A 25,162-nucleotide genomic window follows, 5' to 3' on the forward strand; every position below is an offset into this window, starting at 1 on the left:
TATATGTTTCTCAATCACTAAAACACCAGCTAGGTTTAGTAAACTCTGCAAAAGCAGAGTGTAGACAAATGTATTTTGTATCATTTTGAAGAAAAAGATCTAAAGTATAATAGTGTTTTCTATAGCACTTTCAGCAAAATTAAAGAGAATGTCCTATCACTGGAATGACTGTTCATTTGAGTGATTACCTACGGAGAAGAGTGTGGATAAGACTTAATGGTGTGCACTTGGAGCTAGGCAATTGTGTAGTAATATTGTAAACATGCAGGAAGAAACTTAGAGGCCAATTATCTGGTTTAGATCTTCATTCTGTGACCAATTAGCACTGTGACTGTGGGCAAGTTTCCTAAAACTTTTCGGGCTTTACTTTCCACATCTTTGAAACTGGAATAAAAACAGCACTTTCCATAGGGTTTGTTGTATTAAGTGTTAAACTTGTAAAGTGTCTAGCAAAATATAAGAGCTATACAAATGCTATCTATGATCATTATTATTAGGATATGAACGTAGATCTTATCAGAGTATACGAAAGTGAAGCCATAAGATTTGAGAGGGTATCCTAGGCCAACTTGTGAAGAGTGGAGAAAATAACCGAGGATAGAGTCCTAAGGAATCCAGCATTTAAGGGACAAGTAGAGGAATGAGGACATGCTAAGTAGCCATACACATAGGAAGAAAATCAGGCAAATATGATATTGTAGAAACAAAGGAAAAGAAGAGATCAAGAAAAAAGAATTGGTTAACATTACCAAATACCAAAACAAACAAACAAACAAACAAACAAAAAAACAAAAAACAGTTTGCAACATTTCATAACGCCACATGCCACCATTAGGTTATAATCTATATAGTTAGACTTCTCTGTCTAATGTTCATCTTATAAGGTGAGTGGTGTTCTTAAAGTTGGCTGGTGCAGAGAGGATTCTCTAATTTCCAAAAGGTGCCAGGTAAGGTTAGTAAAAGATAAAGCATTTGCTTAAGTAGGAAAGTTGTAGCTAAGTAGGAAAGTGATAACCTTTGAGCAGAACTGTTACAGTGTAGTTGTTAGGGAGAAACCAAATGGCAGGAAGTAATAGGCTAAGAGCTGGAAAACTGTAGAACAATGATGATATTTGTGGAGGAGGGGACAAGGCATGCAGCTGACAGGTGTGGATCTGTGTTGTTTTAAGATGGGAAAACATGCTAATGGTAAAGAGACACTGAGAAGGTGGCAATGTGGGGATAGAGAGGGGCTTGTGTAAGGATAGCTACCAGGTTAGAATACAGTCCGTGGTGAGCCTGAAAGAGGCAGACTGCTGGTTTATAACAGAATGCAAGGAGAAAAGATAAGTTCTTATGCAGCTACTTTGTAACTTTGGTAACAAGGAGTTGAAAATTCTGTCTGATGGCTAACACTGTCTTGAAATAAAGATGTACATTTTAAGGAGAACTATATAAACCCAGTCTCCAGGTAAGAAGTGTTATACCACTAGGTACTTTGGAGTAAAATTTGATAGCCATGGAGGCAATCAATCTTTTTTTTTTTTTTTTTTTTTTTTTGAGATGGAGTTTCTCTCTTATTGCCTAGGCTGAAGTGCAATGGTGGGATCTCGGCTCACCACAACCTCTATCTCCTGGTTTAAGCAATTCTCCTGCCTCAGCCTCCTGAGTAGCTAGGATTACTGGTGTGTGCCACCACGCCTGGCTAATTTTGTGTTTTTAGTAAGGATGGGGTTTCTCCATGTTGGTCACGCTGGTCTCGAACTCCTGACCTCAGGTGAACCGCCTACCTCAGCCTCCCAAAGTGCTGAGATTACAGGTGTGAGCCACTGCGCCCAGCCGAGGCAATCAATCTTGGACCCATTCAGTAGGAATTACTTATTTAAGAAATAGGATCCCATGGTTTAGCATTCTAATGGAACCTTGTAAGTACCCAGGACCAATGATGATGAAGCTTTGGTCTGGTGGCATTGATGAGTGCCCCAAGGAGGCAAAAGTCTGTTTTACTAAGCAAGTCTTGATTAGAGTCTTGAAAATAATGCCAAAAGTGATGCTATAGAGCTGTCAACTCTTTTTTTCCTTGAATAAAAATGATCTTCAAATGTTAGGAAAGATATTCAGAAAGTATTTACCTCTTCATCTGTGTATCTGTAGTACCAAAAACTCCTTTAAATACCTTCCTACAAAAAAAATCAGTTTTCCTTAATAGACCCATTTTTATGTGTTTTTCCTCTGTTTGATGATAAACAGAGAAGATAAACTTTATTACAATGTTTATTTCTATTATGAATTATGAAATATGTGATACAGACAAACCAGAACTTTTTATACTAAATGAAGTCAACTTGAAAACTAACAGAAACTAGATATCAAATATAATTCTACCTTGTATTTATACTGTTATGTATATTCAAAGGAGCTAGGATCTCTTCAGTAATTAAATATCCCACATATAACAAAAGAAACTGGTACTCTTTTTAGTTATGTTTAATGATTCAGAAGTTACTCCAACTTCAAAACAACTTAATGTAACCCAGTGATTTATAGAAAACACCAACCTGGTGGAGTTTTACTGGGTGGTTATTTTTTAGTATCTTTGCATTTTTACATTCTTTTCTATAGGACCTCATAACAAGAAATTTTATCATATCTATTCTGCATAAAAGTTGGTTTTTCTTTGCCAGCAAATCACTTATAAACATAAAACAGAATGCTAACTTCTTACGATCAGTTTGATAAAGTTTGGTATCCAAAGGTTTTTTTTTTTTTTTAGTTCAGAAGATATTTGTCATTATAAAAATTAATATTTGCTAGTTTTAAAAGGTCTGCCTTGAGGATCTATTGAAATAGGATAAAAATATAATATTTCTAGGAATATTCAAAGCTTTGTACTTTTCTCACACCTCATACTGTACTAGTTAGGAGAAAGAGCTAATCTCTTCTAACAAGGAGATTACAACATGCAGTGGTTCAGACAAGATAGATGTTTATTTCTGTCTTTGGTGACAGTCAAGGTAGACTGTCCAGGGCAATTAGGAGTTCTTCTTCATGCAGCAGTGGCTCTCTCAATTTTTTTTTTTTTTTTTTTTGAGACAGTCTTGCTGTCTCGCCCAGGCTGGAGTGCAGTGGCACGATCTCAGCTCACTACAACCTCCGCCTCCTGGGTTCAAGCAGTTCTCATACCTCGGCCTCCCAAGTAGCTGGGATTACAGGCGCCTGCCACCACACCTGGCTAATATGTGTATTTTTAGTAGAGACAAGATTTCACCATCTTGGCCAGGCTGGTCCCAAACTCCTGACCTTAGGTGATCCGCCCACCTTGGCCTCCCAAAGTGCTGGGATTACAGCTGTGAGCCACTGCACCTGGCCACTCTCCCAATTTTTAATGCATAACTTTCAAAGTCATTGGTTGTAACCACTCTAAGTGGTGGTGAAAAGAACAGAAGCTGTGGCCATGAATATCTTCTTAGGCAAGTTAAATAGAAATTGTTACGTATTTTATGGAAATCAGTTCAGTTTATAGATTGCAAAATAAGTATAGCTAAAAAACAAAAACAAAACACAAAATTAAAAAAAGAAGTTAGTCATATAATTTTTGCTTGGATTCTATGAGCAATGAGGGATTAATTACATGACCACACTGTGCCAAAGGGGACTGGGAAACACAATTCCTAGCCAGCAGTCATGTCTCAACCACGCTTTACTGTTATGGAGAAGGGTGAAGAAAAGTCTTTAGCTAATAGCTAAAAAATGTCAGCATGGATACTAATGGATATATAAGGAAAGCTATACTGTTTTAAGAGTATTTTTATACCCATTAAGATATTTTTGAAAAGTAAAATTTTGGGTTGTCACAATAATATACTAGTTTACTCTGTGCGATTGTAGATTAAATTACAATACATGAAGTTCATGTAACATCTTTTAGATATAAAAAACATCTCTTAAAGGAGAGAATGCTAGTATAAAATTGTGTAAGAGGCCAGTGGGTAGAAAATTTCCACCTGTCCCTGTTCTATTCATATTTCCTAATATCTTGAGTTATTTTTCTAAAGTCACTTTATTCCATTTAGACATTTCATTAGAAATTTATTCATAAGTATTTGCTGCTCCATATTGTGTTTGGAATTGGGGTTCCTACTCCCTAGAAACAGAATTCAGAAGGGGAAATGTATGTAATGACAATAATGTATAATATATGAAATAAAAGGGTGGTACAAAGGAAAAATGTTTTAGAGAAGGCCTCATAAAATAGGCAATTCCTACTCTGGGATGTAAAGAATGAATAGAATTATCTACATTTGGCCAGGCGCGGTGGCTCACCCCTGTAATCCCAGCACTTTGGGAGGCCGAGGTGGGCAGATCACGAGGTCAGGAGATAGAGATCAGCCTGGCCAACATGGTCAAACCCCATCTCTACTAAAATACAAAAAAAAAAAAAGAAAGAAAAAGCCAGGCGTGGTGGCACATGCCTGTAATCCCAGCCACTCAGGAGGCTGAGGCAGGGGAATTGCTTGAACCTGAGGTGGAGGATTCAGTGAGCCAAGATCGCGCTACTCTACTCTAGCAAGGCGACAGGGCAGGACTCGGTCTCAAAAACAAAACACAAACAAAACAAAAAAAAGGAAAGAAATATCTACATTTACAAAAAGGGAAATCAGAAAGACACAACAGGAAGCAAGTATGGTATGTTCAAGGGCATGGGGAACTGCAAATTAGTTTATTTAAGTAGAGTGAGGGACAGAGATAGGGCAAAATGTTAAGGCAGACCTTGGTGCTATGCTGGCAAGTCAGCAGGACCTATTTGGCTGTTTAAAACCCCTGGAGTAGGTGAAGGTATTTCTGGGATGTATGTCGCTATGGAAAAGTCCTTGCAAATGGAATTATACAATAGTCCCTTTTTTCGTAGCTTTTAAACATAAGGCATATCATTATTAAAAAAATACTAGCTGATTTATTAACCTCAAAATATGAAATTCAAATTTCAGGGTACAATAATTTTTATGCAATTGTAGTAGCTCAAAATAGTGAAACAATAGTACAATAGTATGCTTTTCCTTATAAAATTTTGGTTGACGTTTTAATATGCATTATGCATTATGTCTTACATCTGTTTTTCTTAAATAATAATCAAAAAACAATACAAATTGCATCCATCCTTTTTCTATTTTATTTTTTGAGACAGGGTTTTGTTCTGTCACCCAGGCTGGAGTACAGCGGCATGAACATGGCTGACTGTAGCCTTGACCTCCTATGCTTAAGTGATCCTCCTGCTTCAGTTCCTGTGTAACCTTTTTTTTTTTAGAGACTGGGTCTCACTTTCTTGCATAGGCTAGTTTTGAACTACTCAACTTAAGAGATTTTCCTGCCTCAGCCTCCCAAAGTGCTGAGATTACAGGCATAAGCCACCACACCCAACCTTCTTTATTTTATTTTTTGCATCCTCTTTCAATTAGTCAATAAAATGAGTTTAAAGACTACATTGTATAACTTGGTACAATATTTGCTAATACAATGATCTAAAATATTCTGCTTTATTGTAAGCCATGTAAAACCATAAAGTGATTTTCACATAACATTTTAGAAATGTTTTAGAAATCCAGTAAAATTTTTGGTGTGAAGTTGTAGGTAATAGGGTAGACACTGAAGTGGGGGGATCAAACCTGAGGATAATGAGATCAGATTCGCTTTATAGAAAGATCCCTTTCAGAGCAGCTTGGTGGATGAATTGGACAAATATGGGAGTAGAAAGAGATGCAAGCAAAAAGGAAGCAAGGTGAGAGATGACTTGAGCCTGAGACTTGGCTGGGATGATGAGTAGGGAAGCACAAGGTGGATTTCAAACATAGTGGTAGAATTGACAGGTCTTAGAGAGTGAGGCCAAAGGAGGGTAGGAACCTGGAATTACTCTGGTTTCAAGCTTGCAGTCTGCATAGGTGGTGGTGATGTCAAGTAGAGTGGGGACTGGGAGAGAGGGAGCAGCTTTAGAAGACAGAGCTGGAACATGTATTTTGGTATAGAAATTTAATATTTCATTAATATAATTGCAATAATGTTTGGGATGACTTGGTTTTATCCTAATAAATACGGACTTGTTGCAGAATCATATTGTTTCCACATGAGAACCTTCTCCCAGCTCTCAGATGTCCTTCCAGGTACTTTCTTTAACTCCAGTTGCTTATCTTCCTCACTTTTGTTTTTCCAAATCAGAATAGCAATAAGCTTATGAATTTCATTTCTCGGCTCTTTAGGGCAAAAAAAAGTGCAGCATTTGTGTTCTGAAAGATTTCCCAATGCCTCAAAAACACAATAAATATTTCTTCTCCTTCTGAAAAACTTCCTGCAATTTACTTTGAAGTCTTTGTTACCAAAGGAATTAAGTTAAGTACTTTCTTCAGGCCATTAGATTTGGAGTAAAACAGCAACAACAACAACAACCAAAAAAAACCTGTATGTAATTGCTGCTAACATGCTTTGCTGTGTTAGGCAAAAGATGTCACCTCTTTGTAGCTGTATTTTGCTATTTTATGGAATCAAAATTTTCCTGGGGTTGTTGGCTTGATTTCAGTTAATCTATGAGCCTCCTAAAATATTATGAAAAATAGTCTCTACTGATGCAAGTACTTTTCCACAACAACAGTGACAGCTTTCAGCAGATTCTTAGGGTTATGGGACTCCCCAAAAGATTTTTTAAGAAACGTTATTGTGATCATTTTAACATGAAGACTGGATTTCTTGCCATGAATTTTGATGGAGGTGAAAATATTCAGCGTAACATGGAATGGAATTTTCTTAGATATAGACGTATTATTTTACAAATTTGTTCATAAGTTGTGCCTTGTCTTTTAGTTTTTCTCTGATCTTCCAAGATGCCATTGGTAAAGTTCCAGCATCTGGTCCCTGTGGGAGAACCAGGAATAGGAGCAAAGTTACAGAGATGTCACCAGAGGGAAATTCTGAGTGTGGTCAAAATTTCTGCCACCTGACCCTTAAGACTAGAAGCCTATTTCGATTTTCTTCCCTTTACTTATGAACACCATCAGAAAGGACGTTAACCCCTTGGCACAACCCTTTGAAAAAGCTGCCAATATCTGTACAGACACAGAAATTGACTGCAAAGTACAAGTGTGGCCAAAACTTGGGAAAGTCTTGTCTAAGATAGAACAGTGATAGTTATTAGCTAAAGCAAGTGAAATAAAATGAGTGTTGTCCCTAGAGCTATTTTTAGGTCTGAACCTTGACCAGTTATCCAAACACACTTCTTTTTAAGATTCTAGATAGTATAATTAAATCGCTTTTTTTTTTTTTTTTTTTTTTGCTTTTGAATAACTCAGTAAGTCTATACAGGGTTTAGCTGCATTTGTGTTGGCTTAATATAAAAAAAAAAAAGATGCAGTCCTCATGAAATTTATCCAGTGTCCATATTGGCCTTAATCATGTTTGTTTATGCTACCCCTGCCCGTTGACTTCCCCTTATATCTCTGCCATATCCTGGATAGCAGTGCTTCCCAATCTGAGATTAAGGAACCCTTGTTTGTTGTATTTGAAAGTTTCCCTCTATTATTGTGTTTTCTTTTGTTCATGCCTAGTAAGCAGCTTGTACAGTTGACCCTTGAATAATGTGGGAATTGACGTGCCGACATACTGCACAGTTAAAACTCCACATAAAACTTTGGACTCCCCAAAAACTTGACTACTAATAGGATAATGTTCAATGGAAGCCTTATTGGTAACACAAGCAGTCCATTAATGGATATTTTGTATGTTATGTGTGTCATATACTGTATTTTTACAATAATGTAAGTTAAAGAAAATGTTATTAAGAAAATCACAAGGAAGAGAAAATATATGTAGTATTTCTCAAGTGGAAGCAGATCATGATAAAGATCTTCATCCTCATCATCTTCATGCTGAGCAGGCAGAAGAGGAGAGTTGGTCTTTCTGTGTCGAGTGGCAGAGGTGGAAAGGGAGGCAAGAGAGGCAAGTTCACTCAGTGTAACTTGTATTGAAAAAACATCCTTGGATAAGTGGACCTGCATAGACTTACGTTGTCCATGAGTTAACTGTAAATAAGACCCACCAGAGTTAATGTCTGAACCAGTGTGTAGCCTGTTCAGTGATGTCATACCCCCCTGAATATGGGAGGAATATGATATTCAGAAATTTTTGCACCTCTAAAGCAAGACAATTTATGTTCGTAGACTATTTAAGACACTGATAGCTGGCCCACAGCTATGGAAAAAGAAATAGAACAATACACACCACAAAAAGTGGCAGTACTGATGTATTCAAATGTAATAAAGACTAATCTTGAGGACTGGGGTGGCGGCTCACCCCTGTAATCCTAGCACTTTGGGAGGCCAAGGCAGGCGGATCATTTAAGGTCAGGAGTTCAAGACCAGCCTGACCAACATGGTGAAACCCCGTCTCTACTAAAAATACAAAAAAAAAAAAAAAAAAAAAAAAAGGCGGGTGTTGTGGCGCATGTCCCAGCTACTCAGGAGGCTGAAGGTGGAGAATTGCTTGAACCCAGGGGACGGAGGTTGCCGTGAGCTGAGATTGCACCACTGCACTCCAGCCTGGGCAGCAGAGTGAGACTCTGTCAAAAAAAAAAAAAAAAAAAAAAAAGACTCATCTTGAATATTGATTATATATATGTACATATTTTTTTTGAGACAGAGTCTGGCTCTGTCACCCAGGCTGGAGTGCAGTGGCCGGATCTCAGCTCACTGCAAACTCCGCCTCCCGGGTTTACGCCATTTTCCTGCCTCAGCCTCCCGAGTAGCTGGGACCACAGGCACCGCCACTTCGCCTGGCTAGTTTTTTGTATTTTTTAGTAGAGACAGGGTTTCACCGTGTTAGCCAGGATGGTCTCGATCTCCTGACCTCGTGATCCGCCCGTCTCGGCCTCCCAAAGTGCTGGGATTACAGGCTTGAGCGACTGCGCCCGGCCTATTGATTATATTTTTGTCAAACTCTGAAGATTGAATCACCTGTAAAATAAAATTAATAGTATTTGAAAGCATTAATCAAGGGTAACTATTGGAAAGACTCATGTTTTGTTGTACAGTCAAGAACAAGAAAAGATCAAATGTAGACATTAGTTTAACAGTGATTACTTTTATAACTAATACTTGGGCACACATTTTTTATCTTACAATTGTGTAACAGAAGTTTAGTTTTATTACTCTGAGTATATATGATATACTCTTCTCTATAAGCATTTCCTCGCATTTAACATATAATTCATGAGGGAAATCAAGTTCTTAAAATGTACCTGGTGTTCCTCATAAGTGGGAGTTGAACAATGAGAGCACATGAACACAGAGAAGGGGAACACACACACCAGGGTCTGTTGGGGGGTTGGAGGTGAGGAAGGGAACTCAGAGGACAGGGCAATAGGTGCAGCAAACCACCATGGCACACATCTACCTCCTTAACAAACCTGCATGCTCTGCACATGTATCCTCTTTTTTTTTTTTTTTTTAAAGAAGAAATAACAAAAAATGAAAATTTACCCAGTGTTCAATAAATGTGTTTATATCTGAGTTTCTTGAAAGAAAAACTGAGTTTTTGTTTACCACATTACAAGGAGTGGGAGGCAGGCCACAACCCCTGCTAACATCAAGTTATTTACTTAATACTGCTGCCTATTAGTAGTTTACTTGACCATATGAAATGACCTGAGAGCCACAAGTCATTACAAACAATTTATTCAATGAAAGGCTTTCCTGATACAGTTGTTTCTAATGAAAATCTATAATTGTAGTTTTGGATTGAGTAGTTAAATGTCTAATGGTCTGCTACATAAAACACAAAACAAATTACTTTCATTAAAAAATTAAAATACAACACTTGATTCTACCTTTCCTAAAGTTTACCTTAAGGGGAGAGGTAGAAAGATAATGCTACTTATGATTTAAAAAAGTGAACAGTTTAGTTTTCTAAAGAAAAATTACTCTCACAGAAGTTTAGATTCCTTCTTTGTAAAATGGACCTCATGATACCAGTGACACGAGATTATTTGAGATATTAAGTTAATGTGAAGCATTTTGTGTAATATGTGCCTGCTTCATGTGATATATTGAAAAAAATTAGGTCACTTCATGTGAGAAAAGCATAGGAAATAGGACTTGGTAAATATTTATGTTTATGTGTTTACCTGCAGTTTGCTTTGCTTTGTTCAGTAAATACATTCTGAAAGTTAGCTCAAGCTTTTCAATTAAAAATATTTAGTAAATTATTTATACCAGGGAAGCAAGCCTTTTTTCTAAAAGGTAATATTGTAAATAATTTAGAGTTCATGGGCTACTGATAGTCTATCACATATTATTTCCTTTTTTAAAAAACGTTTTAGAAATGTGAAAACTGTTATTAGCTCATGAGCTGAATAAAAATAGGCCACAGGGAAAGCTTGGCTCTCAGATTGTGGTTTGTTGACCCATGATTTATGTTGATGTCATAATAGTTTAAATACCTCATAGGTAATTTATACATAAATTGTGAAAAGAAATTGGCAGTGAATCTTTCTGATAGGGTAATAATCTTTAATTTTTTCCCAATTTGGTAAGCCAAAATTGGCATTGTTAGTTTTATGTAAAACTAAGCATAAATAAAGGACAAGCTGTGAGCAACATGCTCTTTTGCCCTAAAAGTTGGAATTCCAAATATAGAAAATCCCAAATATTCATTTTTTATTAATTAAGGATGTCACAATTAGGCTAATCATAATATATGCAGAGTAAAATTTATGCTGAACAACATACAACATTGACTTTCTTTCTAGAAAATACATTGAGCCCCCTAAGAAGTACACATTAGAAACTAAAAACTCATGTAAGAGAAAAATAGAACAAATTTACATTTCTGAAGATATTTTGAGAACTTTATATATTACAAGATCTTTGAGTTTGTTGTATTGGTGCTACAGAAAAAAAGTCCTGTTTTACATTGTGAACCACCTAAAGGCTTTGGAAATAATTTTAAAATCATATTCATAACTTTAAACCAAGACCATGCCTTTCATGTTGAAATACTAGGGGCAGAATCAGTGTATAATAGTTTTATTAGAGGAACTGTAAAAGGAAAAACAGTGTTAAAGTATTTTCTGTTGTTTTAACTTCAGTTTCACAACATTTCAGTCTTAATACTAATTCATTTTATCAATATTTATGAAAAATAATAAAATAATTAGCAGAAAATCTTTTAAACAATGGGAATGCCACCTTTATTTCACAGTAAGGCAAAAGAAGTATTCGTCCAATAGAAGTCCCAGTGTAACATTTTTATACCCTCACTGGGAGGTAGTTACCATTTTTTTGAGTGTAATATACTTCTAATGGAAAATTACTGTTTTTTTCTATTAAAATAAAGTCAAGTTTATCTTATATAACTTTTAAATTTATATAAAGTATATTTTATAATACTTGGTACACATTTAATGTACATCAAATTAACATCTCATGTATTTGTTACTTTGATTTTATTCCCAGTTGTATCTTGATTATGAAATACCTACCTACTTATACATACAATACTAGAATTACATGGTATCACATTTCCATCATATTTTCTTACACTTTTAAAATGCAGAGCTTCTTTTCTATTACCACATTCACATTGATTATATATAATCATTCTTTATTTGTGATGATTTAAAAATTATTTGTGGAGGAATGGAACATAGATTCTTTGCCATTTTGAATTTCTTGAGAATCTCAAATGTTTGAAGAATATTTCATGAAATTTTGGAGTGAAATTTTTTATTTGCTCACAATGTTTTCAGTCAGGGATAACTTTATTGTGTATAATTTGCACATAGTTTTAACCCAAGACATGATAGTATATTGTAATTTCCTACAATATTTACTAGTATTTTTTCTAGGAAAATTACTTTGAAAATGTTTTATTTTATGCTTTTCTTAAAATGGAGTCTTTAACGTAATCTAACTAATATATGGTAAACTAGAAGATCAGATAATATGTACAGTATTTTTTCAATTTGTAAAGTATGTACATGAATGTAAATATGTAAATAGAAAGCATATGGGAGAAATACACTTCAAAATGTCTAGGAAGAAGATAATCAATTTTTTTAAAAAATATATTTTAGAATGTTTTTCTACCCATCTACAATGAATGTTTTGGAATTAGGAATATATATAACCATTGAGATAGGCATAATAACTCTAGTGTTATCTTCTGACTGTAGCAAGGAACAAGGCAAGATAGTATTTCTGCTCCTCTGTGAGCAGAGTGCCTTTGTTTACTATTGCTTGAAAAAACAAAACAAATCATCACAACCTACATTTCTTTCTTTTTTTTTTTTTTTTTTTTTTTTTTGAGACGGAGTCTCGCTCTCTCGCCCAGGCTGGAGTGCAGTGGCCAGATCTCAGCTCACTGCAAGCTCCGCCTCCCAGGTTTACGCCATTCTCCTGCCTCAGCCTCCCGAGTAGCTGGGACTACAGGCGCCCGCCACCACGCCCAGCTAATTTTTTGTATTTTTTGGTAGAGATGGGGTTTCACGGTGTTAGCCAGGATGGTCTCGATCTCCTGACCTCGTGATCCACCCGTCTCGGCCTCCCAAAGTGCTGGGATTACAGGCTTGAGCCACCGCGCCCGGCCCATGTCTTTTATATGATTATCTCAAGTTTGAGCCCGAGGCCAGTTTTCTATTCAATAGATTTTGCTAAATTGATGATTTCAGGTGATTGTTTCTAGTTTGAAGCTCCTTTGTCTTATGTCTGTTATTAATTAAATATTACCTGCTTTAGAAGAGGCAGCACACTCATGAATAATGATTTATTATCTTTGACTCATTTAGTCATTGAGGTACATAGTACCCACCTCATCTACATTGTCTCATTTTATCAGTCTACCAGTGAATCCTACTGGTTTGTTAACAAAATTCTGACAAAGAATTTGATTTTTTGATTAGTGACTGCAAAACAGGCATGCTATGGTTTGAGATTAGTCCATGAAGGCCCTACCCTTGTGAATGGATTAATGCCATTTGCCAGAGTGGGTTTATTATCCCGAGAGTGGGTTTCTTATAAAAAGGACTCGTTTGGTATCCCACTCTGTCACTTGCCCTCCTGCCATAGGATGACACAGTAAAAAGACCCTTGCCAGTTGCTGGCACCTCGATATTGGACTTCCCAGCTCCTAGGACTGAAATAATTTTTTATTTGTAAATTACCCAATCTCTGGTATTCTGTTAAGTAGCACAGAATGGACTAAGTAAGACAAGGCACCTTTCAAATTTTCTTATAGCAGATGGTGCTCAGTAAATGTTGCTGACTTACAGGCTTAACTCTTACTCATTTTTTTCTTGTATGGTGGTAGTGTTTTTAAATTCTAAAAATAGCAAAATAGCATAGTTTCCTATTTTCTATCATGTTTTTGATGTGAGATGAAAACAATCATTAAAAAGCCATGCTTCATATTTTCAAAGTGTCATGGGTTTCTTTCAAATTCAGTTCTATCATTTAGCATCCTAAAAATGATGATTTATCCCCAGCATCCCTTTAACATTCTCCAATGCATAGCTGTTTGGTTAATGTTGAGGATATCTATCCTTCTTAATAAGACAAGGAACTTTATATTTTAATAGTTAAAATAAGTTTTAAAAACTAGAAAGTCAGAAAGTTGCTGATTATTCTTACATTGAGGAAAAATAAAACTAATAAACCCTATTCCACTAAGTATTCAGTTACAGTTTTTGATAAATCTAACATTATTACAAAGGCATTTTGCTCATTTAAAATCTTTGTTTAATTATAAGAATAAAAGGGTTAAGTAATGATTTTACAAAAATACTATGACTATATAAAATGAGGAATACCAGTTTCATTGTACACACAATGTCTCAATGAGGTTAAAAAATAAGCTGAATCTATAAGGAGGTAAATGATAGTTTCTTTTCTTTTCTTTTTTTTTTTTTTTTTTTAATGAGTCTCACTCTGTCGCTCAGGCTGGAGTGCAGTGGCACGATCTCGGCTCACTGCAACCTCCGCCTCCCAAGTTCAATCAATTCTCCTGCCTCAGCCTCCCGAGTAGCTGGGACTACAGGTGCCTGCCACCATGCCCAGCTAATTTTTTGTATTTTAGTAGAGATGGGGTTTCACTGTATTGCCCAGGCTGGTCGTGAACTCCTGAGCTCAGGCAATCTTCCTGCCTCAGACTCCCAAATTGCTGGGATTACAGGCGTGAGCCACCACTCCTGGCCAATAGTTTCTATCAATTATATAGATGTAATCAGAACTTAACTGTAATTTTTATGAATCAACTTGCTAGTTACCTTCAGAATTTAGAGGCATGCTATATAGTATCTCTTTAAAGATAAGTGATAATATGCTTGAATGCTAAATTTTGTAGAAATAGTACAAGATAATGGCCTTAATTTCCTTGTTTCCAATGTGTATTGTTAGAATTTCTCAGACCCTACTGAGAAATTAATGGTCATGGCAGGAAAAGGATATATGCATATTTCCTGTCCTTTCCTTCTAGAACGCTTTTCTAGATAGTGCATTCTGTAACATTATCAGGAACTTGGTCTGTCTTTCCATGCTGTGGCAGGATAAAGTGAAAATGTTTCAATGTCCTCACTATTCAAATCTGTTACATGTGAACTTGACCAAGAGGAGCCAAAACTGGTTACTCCTAGCTCCTCTGAAAAGTATTTTAAAATATAGATTCCTGGTATCCTTAGAATCTGAGTCAACCCAGTTCCTTCCAAAGCACTAATAACTTGGCTCATGGTGACTTGGTGAAACAAACCATATGTATATTCATAGTACCCTACTTTTACTTTGTAATCATACTCTAAATATGTTTATTGATGAGGATTCATGAATATTTTATTGTTGATAAAGACAAAATAAATTCAATGAAAATATAAATTACATTTCAGAGTAGAAAACGTATTTTTGTAAGTTTTTGTTGAGGTTTTAAACAGTTTCTTCATTTTTAGTTGATACATAATATACATATTTATGAGATAGAGTGATATTTTGGTACCCATATAGAATGTGTAAAGATAAAATCAGGGTAATTAGCATATCCATCAGCTTAGTCTTTTATCTATTCTTTGTGTTGGGAACATTTAAAATCTACCTAACTTTATAAATATATGCAAAAATTATAATAGTGCATTCCATAATATTATCACAGATTTGTTCTGTCTTGTTGGCTGTATTTACCCTACTATAGAACTCATTCTCCCATCTAGTTGTAATTTTCTATACATTAACCATTTCCCTGTTTTCTCCTTGCCATTACCTTTCTTAGCCTCTAATAATCAAAGTTCTACTCTCCACTACTTATATGAGCTCATTTTTTTAGCTCCCACTTATGAGTGAGAGCATGTAGTATTTCTTTTTTTGTGCCTGACTTATTTCACTTAATATCCTCGAGGTTCATCCATGCTTCTGCAAATGACAGGATTTCAGTTTTTTTTTTGAGATGGAATCTCACTCTATCGCCCAGGTTGGAGTGTGGTGGCGTGATCTCGGCTCACTGCAAGCTCGTCCTCCTGGGTTCATGCCATTCTCCTGCCTCAGCCTCCCAAGTAGCCGGGACTACAGGCACCTGCCAACATGCCCAGCTAATTTGTGTATTTTTAGTAGAGACAGGGTTTCATCGTGTTAGCCAGGATGGTCTCGATCTCCTGACCTCATGATCCACCTGCCTCGGCCTCTCAAAGTGCTGGGATTACAGGCATGAGCCACCACACCTGGCCCTGATTTCAATGTTTTTCAAAAGCTGAATAGTATTCCATTGTATATACATACCACATTTTTTATCCATTCCTCTGTTGATGGACATTTAGGTTATTTCTACATGTTAGCTGTTGTGAATAGTGCTGCATTAAACATGAGGGTGCAGATATCTAACAATACTGATTTCCTTTCCTTTGGATAAAGAGTAGTGTGATTGCTAGTTGATATCACAGTTGTATTTTTGATTTTTTTGAGAAATTGGAGGTTTTTCTTTTAAGAGGAAAAAGTTATGTCTAATTATGCTGAAATTATTTTATGTATATGTGTAGTGTGTATACATGTTTTGTTTATATGTAAAACGGTTTTTAACATGCTATATACGTTTGCATTGGGAGAAATAAGGTATGTATATAAATAACAGCTGTATGAGGCAGTTTAGGGATAGACAATATTGAGGGCTGAAAGAGACTGATTATTTTAGTTTGAGGTGATTGAGAAATATTTCATGGAATAAATTTCAACATCAAATTCGTTAAGGCTGAAAAACCCGAAATACCACAAGTTATAAGAATGAAGGTGGATTCAAATCATCATTGTATTAATAAACAGGATGAAAAGTCTGACACATAGTTTGTACTAAAATATGTGTAAAATATGGATGAATGTCAAATTTTATAGGAAGTTAGGCAAGTCAGAATAAAAATGGTAGAATGCTTGGGATACCTGTTAATTTGCCTTTATTTATTCTTTGAATAAATATTTTTTGAGTCCATAGTATGCACTAAGACCTTGTGATAGGCACTGAAGATGTAAGAAATGTTTTATTTCCTCAAAGAGCTTAGAGTATAACTTACTCTAAGTAGCAAAACATCCTTTCCAGATTTTTCTTAAAAGGGAGGAAGTTCATTTACTTGAACTTAATGATTTTCTTCAATAAGTTATTTTACTTATTGAACAAGGATGAGTAAGTACATAAATGACATCAGTTATAAGAAGACTGTGCTTGGTAGAGACATTCAACAAAGGATGTTTAGTGATTGATAAGTTAAACTGAAGGTATTATAACCACACGTAATTATATCAGGCTACTGATGGGAGGTTTGATTTTGGGGATTAATCCCTGGGAGTGTATAGAAGGGATAGAGGTAAAACATGTGGTCTGCATCAGGGAAATATTTTCCTTGAAGCCAGGGATTTTGTCTCTTTGAAAGGTAAGGTGAGTGTATTAGTCCATTCTCATGCTGCTAATGAAGACATACCCAAGACTGAGTAATTTATAAAGGAAAGAGGTTTAATGGACTCACAGCTCTGCAGGGCTGGGGAGACCTCACAATCATGGCAGAAGGCAAAGGAAGAACAAAGGCACAATTTACATGGCAGCAGGCAGGCAAGAGAGTTTCTGCAGAGGAACTCCCATTTTTAAAACTACCAGATCTTTTCACTTTCACCCTGAAAATGAGTTCCTAAATGAGTTTCTTGCAGGCAGCATAGAGTTTGATCTTATTTTTAAAATCTGTGTAGCCCCTATGTCTTTTGATTAGATAATTTAATCTCTTTACGTTTAAAGTTGTTACAGACTGGTAGGAACTTATTACTGTGATTCATCTATTGTTTTTTGACTTGCTTTTTAATTCCTATGTTCCTCTCTCCCTAACTTGTTTTCCTTTGTGGTCTGATGAGTTTTTATAGTGGTTTGCTTGCCTGCCTTTCTCTGTATCTTTTGTGTGCTTATTATACATTTTATCTTTGTGATTACCATGAGGCTTACATAAAATATCTTATTAGGTATAACAGTCTCTTTTAAGATAACATTTCGCTTTGGATTAATACAAAAGTTCTACACTTTTACATCTCTTCTCATGTATTTTAGTTTATTGATGTCACAGTTTATATTTTTTATATATTGCATCCATTAACAAATTATAGCTATAGTTACTTTTAATATTTTTGTGTTTAACTGTCTACTATAGTTGAAAGTGATTTGTGTTACCACCATTACAATATTAGTATTCTGAGTTTGATTATATACTTATCTTTACCAGTTAGTTTTATACTGTCATTTGTTTTTATCTTGCTAACTAGTGTCTTTTGTTTCAACTTGGAGAACTCCCTTTAGCATTTCTTGTCAGGCAGGTCTAGTAGTGATGAACTTCCTTAGCTTTTATTTGTCTGGAAAGGACAAATAAAGAGATAAAGAGATAAACGAAAGTCTTGATCTATATTTTTGGTTGGTAGCATTTTTGTTGTTGTTGTTTATTTGTTTGAGGTTTTAAAATTTGTTTTCTCAGTACTTTGATTACATTTGCCCATTTTCTCTTGGCTTGAAAGGTTTCTGCTGAGAAATCCAGTCATAGTCATTTGGATATTTGTATTTAACAACTCACTTTTCTCTTGCTGCTTTCAAAATTCTCTCATTGTCTTTGACTTCTAACAATTTGATGGTAATGTGACTGGGTGAAGACCTTTTAACTCCACTTACTTGAGGTTCTTTGTACATTGAAGAGTAGGACGTTCAATTCCCTTCCCAGACATTGGGAGTTTTCTGTCATTATTTCTTTGAAAAAGCTTATTACCATTTCTCATTCTTTGCTTCTTTTGGTGCTCCCATAATGAATATGTTGCTTAATTTGATGCCGTTTCATTAATTAAAATGGATTTTTTCCATCTTTTTCTTTTCTTTTTTTCCTGTGAGTAATTTCAAATGACTTGTCTTTGAGCTCACTGATTATTTCTCCTGCTTGAGTCTGCTGTTAAAGATCTCTATTTGTTTATTTTAGGGATTATATTCTTCAGCTACAAGGTTTCTGTTTTTTTTTTATGATCATTTTTATTTATAAGTTAAACTTCTAATTTTTCTCATATATCATTTTCCTGGTTTTATTAACTTGTTTATCCACATTCTCTTGTAACTTATTGAGCTTTTTAAAGATTTTGAATTCTTTGTCAAGCCATTCATGATTGTTCATCTCCTTATCATTGGTTACTGAAGGTGTATTTGTTTCTTTTGATAGTGTCATATTTGTCTCATTCTTCATGTTTTGTATAACCTTGCATTGGTGTTTGTGCTTTTGAAACAGAAGACTCCTCTTTCATTTTTTATAGACTGTTTTCAGTGGGTACAGACCTTCTTTAACCTGATAGGACTGTTTCTGGAATTGTACTTGGGTGAGATGGAGTGGGGTCCTATGGTTGTGCCAAGATCCTCACTCATATCCGCAGTTGTCAGGCCTATTACTAGGGGCACATATTAGTGTAGTTTCCTTCAGATTTCTGAGCATGTGTCTGCCAGGGCATGTCCCCAAACAGGTAGAACTGCTTCCAGATTATGGTAGCACAGGGATGGAGCATAAGTCACTATGCTGCTTCAGGGACAGCAGTGAGGTCTGAGGTTGATAGGCCAAATCCTGGGGCACTTATGGTTTTGACTCCTGCTGGATAACTGGGTGAGTGCAACAGCCTCCTGGCCAAGATAATCCTGGAGCCTTGTACTGCTTCAGAGGTTAAAGTTGGATCTGAGATTGGTACATCTGTTACCTGGAATGCCTATAGGTATGACTGCCAAGTCTGTCCCACAGAGTCTGGCCTAGCAACAGATGAAAGAAGTACACTGACACAGATATTTTACCTGACAGTGCAGCTAGGGGACCACACCACTCAGCTCTACACTGCTGATGGGAGAATCCAGCAGCCACTGAGAGAGTGCAGCTGCTGAGAATGCAGCCACCAAGAGTGCGGCCCCCATAAGCCTGCCCTGCTCGTGTTTATTTAGTACAGATTTAATGACAAAGGCTTGGAGCAAACACAATTTGTGGGGAATAAACATTGTTGACCACTCCCCCACCACGTCACTGACCCCGCCCCTCCCTGCCCCCTGCACAACGGAGAAGTCCTGTGTGTGAGTGATCAAAGGTCAGTTTTAGGACAACTTGAGTAAACAAGCTATTTAGATAAACTCCTCTACATTCCTTTGTACCTATACCCTAAGCCCCAGGGTAAGAACAGTGGCCTTCAGCTCATCCTTCCCCAAAGCTTTGCAAAACCTTCCGGCCTTCCAAGAAGGCTTGCATCTTTCCCTGAAACTTTTTCTTACAACTTTTCCCACCACCCTGACTGAACTCCTGCATATGACTTCTCCCAGCTCCCTTGGGCATGTCTCTAGACAGGTAGGACTGCCCTCGGCTGAAATAGAATGGAGCTGAAAGTCAGGTCACAGTACTGCTTCAGGAACTTCAGTTGGGCCTAAGGTTGCAGGCTCTGTTACTGTGGGCATGAACGGGCATGGCTTATCCCTGGATTTTTGGTGAAAGGGGCTCCTGGAAGGACTGGGGAGGAGTGGGACTGGAGCCTGCTCCACACAGGAACAACATTGTTTCTATTCTGAAGCTGATGTCAAGGTCTGTGGGCTTGTCATCAGTGTATAAGCCTGTCTTCTTAAAGCAGTCCTCCTGGGTCTTTGGCTCCACTAGAATTTTCTTCCCTCTACCTAAATTCCAAAGCTTCACATAGGCACTTTGGTCTGTGGATAGCTGTCAGATATTTGTTTCTGTAGAGGGATTCAGTGTGAGGACCTCCTGTTCCCCCATCTTGTTAATATGCCCCTCCAAATGTTCTGGATTCTAGTTCCGTTTTTTCGACATTACCCACCTTTCTTTTATTTTGTTGTTGTTTTTTATTGTGACCAATGTAGTTCAGGTGTTGGTTACCACTTGGCAGGACAACTGCCATACTTTTCCAGATGTTACCCCTCTAGAGTTGTCTTTTCTGAAAATTGCCCTGCATTTTACAGTTTAAACATGTAAATCTTCTTATTCCTTTGCTCTTTCCATTGCTAATGTGTTGTGCTACCATTAAGAGAGAGTGATACTTGGTACGCTAGCGCTTTATACATAACTACAGAAACCAATAGCTCCATCATTCCCCTGTCAAAGAGCAATAGAGTTTATTAATATTTCTTCAGTCAGAATTAGGTGTCCAGCATTTTAGGATTCCTTTGAGGAATGAGTAGCAGTTGTACATGCAGTGACCTTGTTGATACCTCATTTCAGGTGATCATAAACTGGTCTCTATGGATACTTATTATCCTCCTTACCCCTGGCTTAAATACATCTCTTACCTCATAGATTTCGCTGCCTCCCTTTCTTTGCCCTGTATTTCCACTGACTTTAATATTGACATTGTTGTGCCAAAGAAGTTTTTTATTCCTTGAGTGTCTTGTGATAAACCTTTCCTGAATGGTGGAAATGTTCACCTTGTAAATACCCAGAAACATACAGTTTCATCTCTTGTACTCTCAAGTGCTTCACTCCAAGAGAGGAAAATTATCTGCAGATGAGGTTTTCTGTTTTTGTTTTATTTCTAAGATGTGATAATAATGGTGATGGTGGTAATGATTGTGATGCAGACTTTGGGTACTGCCTACTCTGTGCCAGGAACTGTTCTCAGTACCTTGTTTGCAATAACTCAGCCAAATACAAGAAAAGATATTTTTCTTTTTCCAACATTGTCAACTGTGAGCTTTGAATACAGTATAAAACTGCCAACCCTACCTAGTTACAAGTCTTTACTATAATTATTTTGTTCTTGATATATTTTAGGCATTTATTATTCACCTTTAAATCATCTTGGTGAATTGTTATCACAAACTTTATTTGGACATGAAAAAAGTAAGTTATAGGTGAATTAGCATTGAGATTCATTACTCTTTGTGCCAGTTATTTTATAATGCATTAATGTTCTAAAAATGCAAAATTGCTTAGTACCTCATTAGAATTTAACACAGGATAGAATTTTGAATTATATATTATTCTCATGGGAAGAATTATTACAGATCTATACTGCAGTTTAGATGTTGCATTTTAAGTAGGCTATGAAAGTGTCCAAATGAATTTAAAATGATACTGTGTAAATACAAACCTAGGAAAACCCTTATCACAGATTTTACTTAAATAAGTGGGAACTACTTTGGAAGATCTATTTGACCAAGAATAACTCAACATCTAAAAGTTTTACCAGCATTTATATTCAAATTACCAAGCAACTCAAATTGTAAATAGAGTTTTGCTCTTCCTGCACAATCCTTTTAATACAACAGTGTAGAACTTCATTCTTGAAAGAGGAAACTGTTTCACATTAAGTGTGGTCCATTATTTAAATTAATATACCAGTTAGGTGGGAGGAGAGAGGGGAGAAGAAAAAAATAACTATTGAGTACTAGGCTTTGTACCTAGGCGATGAAATAATGTACAACAAACCTCTGTGACACAAGTTTACCTATGTAACAAACCTGCACATGTACCCCTGAACCTAAAATAGGAGCTAAAAAAAAGAAGAAAATTCTTTTGCCTTAGTTCAAATGTAGAAGCCAGTTTGTAGCTGTGGCAGAGTTCCTAGAAGCCCCTTAATATCCATTCTCGTTTGTGTCTCTTAGGTAACAGAACTTGTGGAGCTAGCTATGCCATTTGATTTAAATTCTGTTCACGTGTACATATGATGTGTGTAATTTCTTGGTGGTTTTCTTAAAGAGAGAGGTGATTCTCCTTCCCCTTCCCCTATTTTATCTCTCTTATAGGCTGAAATTCAGCCATGAGGGTGGGCCATCTATGACAGTGTGTGTGAGGACAATGATCTAGGATGGCAGGGTGACAGGATAGAGGACAGTCTGACCCAAGGAGCACCACACGAGCACTTGACACCCAACCTCTGAAAATAAATTTCCGTTTTCTTCAAGCCAGAAAAAGAATAATGTGCAAATTGAATGTTTGACATTGGTAGATGAGTACATGCATATATTATACTGAGTGGAAGAGCAAGGCTTACATAAAATCGCTTATACAGATGCTTGGCTTGAGTTTTTCTTATGCAGTTTCAAATGTAGTGATTAAACAATTCTTCTAACACACTGATGATTACTAGCTTGAGAAGCATTAAGAATTATAGTGAATGATAGAATAATATGATGTCTTTTTGATATGCCCTTTAAAATGAAATGTTTTAATATTCATATTAGCTCACTTAAATTATCTTGTGTTTGATATTTCAGATTTTTTAGTTTTGTTGAACACTAAATAAAAATTTCTGAATAGCTGTTAATTAGGATCTATTTTATAGTTTATTTGCATAAATTACAGAAGAATAGATGGAAAAAATGGTTCTTGATAATTTTTACAAATCAGATGCTGAGTGTTGATTAAATATTTCAGAATGCATATATTAAAACCTAGGTTTCAAAATAATTTATTTATAAATTGGTGTTTTCTTTTTCTTAAAAATGGTTTAGGAAGATACAGGGGTTTTAGAGTACTCAAATGCAATTGCAGTGAAAAAGCAGCCATAGACAAATCATAAATGAATGGACAGCTCTGTCCCAATGGCACTTGAATTATAAAAACTTGATCGTAGGGCAACAGTTTCTTGACCTCTGGTCTAAGATGCCAATCGACATAGAAAGAAGACATGGGAAATGAGATCTTAGACAAGTGGGGATGTTTACTCTAGGCAAGGTTCTTAATATCAGGTCCATTAGTCAGTTTTAGGCATTCACAAGCAAATGTTGTGTACTGGTTCTTTTCTCATGTGAAATATTCCATGCTTATCCTTAGTGCTTGGGGCATACTGGGTGCTCAAAAAACAGTTCGATAAACAATAAATGAATGAATAGTTCTTAGTATTTCATGACCTGTTAAAAGGTATTCTATTGGTAAGAAATGGCAGAAATTTACAAATAAACATTCTGGACTACTGGAAAAGATATACAGGAGATGCTGGGGAATTTTTGATACCCATTGAAACTGCTGTCTGCAAAAATTTCAAACCTGATGAAAGTCTCCTGTGATTCAGAAAGGGCGTCCTATACAAGATTGAAATAAAAAACATTATATAAGGTCATAGTTTGCAAACTGCTCTGCAGAAGTACTTGACAGATTGCCTCCGGGGCTTCTGTTGATTCAACTTCATGTGTTATATCCTTATGTTCTGTGTAATAATTTGTATGACTAAAGCATATACGGCTATACTTCTTAAAAATCAGTAGTATAGGACTGGACACGGTGGATCATGCCTGTAATCCTGGCACTCTGGGAGGCCAAGGCCAGTGGATTGCCTGAGCTTAGGAGTTTGAGACCAGCCTGGGCAACATGGTGAAATCCCATCTCTACTAAAATACAAAACAAAACAAAAAAATTAGCCTGGCATTGCCTGGCATGGTGATACACGCCTGTAGTCCCAGCTACTCAGGAGCCCGAGAGGCAGACATTGTAGTGAACTGAGATCACACCACTGCACTCCAGCCTGGGCAACAGAGTGAGACTCTGTCTCTAAATGAATAATTAATTAATTAAAAAGTAAAAACCAGTAGTATTTATAATAACATAAATATGATACTTACATTTTCATTTTTACTCTATCTTGTATAGTATTCCTTTGAGTATATTTAATCAAAAATAATAATTTTACTTGACTTTTTTTTTTTTTAACAGAAATCTTAATGGTGTCAAGATACTAGTAATCTTAAATTTAATGATGTCTGTGAGAAGTATGGCTAACCAGACAGAGTATGTCAAACAAGATACTTTTCTGCATCTTGTAGCAGATTATCTGCTCTGGAAAAGTAATGCAATTCTGGGTGGTTAATCTTTAAATAACAAAATAGAACGTTATACTAAGTATCTATGTTGGGAATATTTAAATTGTGTTAATTCTTAAATAATGTGGCAGAGTTGAGCCTGGGTAATTCAAGGAACACATTTCTTTTCCTTTCTTCCTTTATTGATCGATTTTTTCTGTGTTTACTATGTTTCAGGCAAAAGGGATCCAAAGGCAAGTATAATCAAGTTGAAAGAGAAAGAAGCTTCTCATTTCTAGACAGCATTTCTATTTTAAATTATTAGATTGCTGCCAAAGTAATTGCACTTTTTAACATTAAAATTTATCGCAAAAACTACAGTAACTTTTGTACCAGCCTAATATTTTAGTGTTAATATTATTTAGATATGAAAAACACATTATATAAGGTTTTAAATTTACCTTTACCCCCAGTAATATCAAATAAATCAGTCATAAAGTGTGTATGAGAATTAACTTCCTAAAATGTTATATTTGATTAGGACTTTCTTAGACTTTTCATTTAAACCTTAGACAAATTCTGGCATGAACAGGTAGGTTCAGGGATGTACAGGTCAAGTTTTGTTGTCTCTGCTTTGCAAAAGGAAAAACAATTAAAAAGCTTAATGATTTACCCAAGGTCACAATGTTCTTAAGTCTCAGATCTTTGACTAGACTACTGTTTCCACCCCCTTGTATTCCTCCAAATACTCCACGTTGCCTCTTCCTCAATTATTAGTTTTAATGGCTTTCTCATTTGAAGTGAGCTCATAAAGGGGGTAAATTGGCCAGGTGTGGTGGCTCACATCTGTAATCCCAGCACTTTGGGAGGCTGAGGAGGGTGGATCACTTTGGAGTTTGAGACT

At 36.1% G+C, this 25,162-nt stretch overlaps 1 protein-coding gene across 1 annotated transcript in view; it reads left to right on the plus strand.

Moving 5' to 3' along the window:
• The window catches only part of CRPPA (CDP-L-ribitol pyrophosphorylase A), a 339,038-nt gene that overhangs the window by 258,083 nt on the left and 55,793 nt on the right, over positions 1-25,162 (plus strand). The window lies entirely within an intron of this gene.

This window comes from Piliocolobus tephrosceles, chromosome 8 (assembly GCF_002776525.5).
Source record: "Piliocolobus tephrosceles isolate RC106 chromosome 8, ASM277652v3, whole genome shotgun sequence".
Taxonomy (NCBI): Eukaryota; Metazoa; Chordata; class Mammalia; order Primates; family Cercopithecidae; genus Piliocolobus; species Piliocolobus tephrosceles.